This window comes from Chiloscyllium plagiosum, unplaced genomic scaffold (assembly GCF_004010195.1).
Source record: "Chiloscyllium plagiosum isolate BGI_BamShark_2017 unplaced genomic scaffold, ASM401019v2 scaf_7563, whole genome shotgun sequence".
Taxonomy (NCBI): Eukaryota; Metazoa; Chordata; class Chondrichthyes; order Orectolobiformes; family Hemiscylliidae; genus Chiloscyllium; species Chiloscyllium plagiosum.
The window spans coordinates 10,954-13,614 of record NW_025210253.1 but is presented as its reverse complement, the minus strand read 5'-3'; the positions used below and the strand labels follow the sequence as shown (position 1 = coordinate 13,614).

Here is a 2,661-nt window from a genome sequence, read left to right as displayed (position 1 = left end):
GAGGTGAGGATGACAGGCCAGACCCCCTCCAAGACCACTATTTTGACTTCAGTGATATCACCTGACCTCACCACAGTCTCAGCTCATTTGCTGAAACTCTCATTCATTCCTTTTGTTAACTCTAGATTCATTATCTAAACCCACTCCTGGCCAGCATCCCACATTCACCCTCCCGATAATCTCAAGAATATTGAAAACTCTACTGCCGAAGTGCTCACTTGTACCAAAACTTGCTGGTCAATCAAAAGACTCCCATTTATAAGCAACAACAATTTACTTTCGCACCTTTGAATTCATTCCTGGCTGTAATCATTCCTATCTCCCTGCACCACACACCCTTTCATATCTCAATAACTCATTTTAGTTCAGACTCTCAATGATGTGTTTATTTTTGAGTTCACCTGTGTGACTGTTTCTATGAACTCCAAGGGAACATGGTCTGGAATCCCCACTCTAACCCTCTGAGATCAACTTTCTTCCTTTAAGGCATTCTTGAAAAACTGCTTATTTGGCAATGGTTTTGGTCACTGGACACAATATTCTCCATCTGTAGCCTTATGTCAAAAGTTCTCAATAATATTTTTGTGAAATTAAAACCATGATGATTTGTACAAATATCTTCTACTCTTCAATATCGCTGAGTGAATAATCTGTAATGTCTCTTACCCAACCACGTTGTGGGAGCACCTTCACCATACAAACTGCAGCAGTACAAGGAAGTCAAACATCACCCGCTCCACAGGCAACAAGGCTTTGGCATTGATCACTGGTTTCTGTGGAAGGAGAAATACACAGTTGATGTTTCAGGGAGTGCAATATGAATTACAGGGAATGAAAATGGTGCAGAATTTGATTGTCAGAAATTGAAGGAAAATGCACTCTCTTATTGGAAAAAAGAATTCTTGACTGTCAAAGATATTGTGGGAAAAAATAACCTGATAATGGAACAGCATATGGTCAGGAGCCGGGCAGCAGTGGACAATTCATTTACATTCCTGAAGAAGGGCTTCTGCCCGAAACATTGATTCTCCTGCTCCTCGGATGCTGCCTGTCCTGCTGTGTTTTTCCAGCTCTACATTTTTCAATTCATTTACAAAATAGCTGTGAAAGTAATAGCAAAATACTATACAGAGCAAAAATACACCCATGAGAGACTGAGGAAGCTAGATAATGAACAAGTGGACATCAGAGAACGCAGAGGTGAACCAGAGCAGAGTTCACTGTTATGATCCCACAGTCAAAGATGTCTAGCACAGAAACAGACTTTTTCGGTCCAACCTATGCCAACCAGATATCCTAACCTAATCTATCTAAATTAAATCCTATCTGCCACTCCTCAGCCCATTGGCCCATCTGATCAATATCCCACTGTACTCTGAGATAACCTTCTTCATTGTCCACAATACCTCCAATTTTGGTGTCACCTGCAAACTTACTAACTATACGGCCTCTATTCACATCCAAATCATTGAAATGAATGACGAAACAAATCCAGAAAAAAAAATACATTTCTCTGGGTTTGAATGTGCTCTGTGTAAATCCTGCCCTATGACTCTTATTACCAGGGAAGGCTGTACATACACCCCTCTGAACTTTGCCCCCTACAAAGCTGGCGGCTGCGCACGTGTCCAGTGAATCATTGCCACGAATAAAGGTGGCGGCGCTCACTCGGGCCGATTACTCAACGAGAATCGATGTTTCGGGCATAAGCCCTTCTTTCCTGAAGAAGGGTTTATGCCCGAAACGTCGATTCTCCTGTTCCTTGGATGCTGCCTGACCTGCTGCGCTTTTCCAGCAACACATTTTCAGCTCTGATCTCCAGCATCTGCAGCCCTCACTTTCTCCCGATTACTCAACGAGGCATTTTCCCGTTTGCTGCAAAAACGGGACTGTAAGTTTCAAATTTGTATTTTCCGATGTGTACCAAATGATTGTAAAACCTCTCAGACCATACCAACACCATTTCCCTCCCGCTTCCTGCTGTTTATTTCTTTCCTTGCCGACAGCTCTCCGCGCACACACACTCCGAACATCCATGCCCACCGCGAGGATGATCACGTGGTATAGTCTAGTCCCGCCCTCATTCATTAATTGGTCGGAGGACCAACTGCCTCGCCAGGTCCTCCAGCTCCTCCCCTGCCTATGCATTGGTCCGCCGCTGACATCAATCACTTCTTCGGTTCAACCTGTCGATGACAACCAGATATCCTAACCTAATCTATCTAAATTAAATCCTATCTGCCAGTCCTCAGCCCATTGGCCCATCTGATCAATATCCCATTGTTTTCTAAGATAACCTTCTTCATTGTTCACAATACCAACTGTTGGCTGGAGCTTGCGCACTGCTGCTTCGTGGCTTTTGTTACTGTTTCTCAGTTACAAGAGTGAGGGACAAAGTTAAAAATCACACAACCACCTGATGAAGGACCAGCAAAGTCGTGCTTCCAAATAAACCTGTTGGACTATAACCTGGTGTTCTGTGAATTTTAATTTTGTCCATCCTAATCCAACACCAGCACCTCCAAGTCCGAGTGAGGGAGGAATGCATAACATAAGAACAAAAGATCTTGGAAAAGGAGAAGGCCGTCCTGCCCTTCGAGCCTGCTCTACCATTCAATAAGATCATGGCTGATCATTTTGTGGATGCAGAACCATTTACTC

At 43.6% G+C, this 2,661-nt stretch overlaps 1 long non-coding RNA gene across 2 annotated transcripts in view; it reads right to left on the bottom strand.

Annotated features, from left to right (window-relative positions):
* LOC122546888 overlaps window positions 1-2,193 on the bottom strand; it is a 7,254-nt gene extending 5,061 nt beyond the window's left edge. The window contains exons 1-3 of one of the 2 annotated variants that reach the window (XR_006310829.1): window positions 1,853-2,193; window positions 1,669-1,680; window positions 667-773 (exon numbers count right to left, since the gene is read on the bottom strand). This is a non-coding gene — a long non-coding RNA (uncharacterized LOC122546888). The remainder of the gene's footprint in view (window positions 1-666; window positions 774-1,668; window positions 1,681-1,852) is intronic. The other variant, XR_006310830.1, reaches the window with a different exon arrangement.
* Window positions 2,194-2,661: the final 468 nt, after the last annotated feature.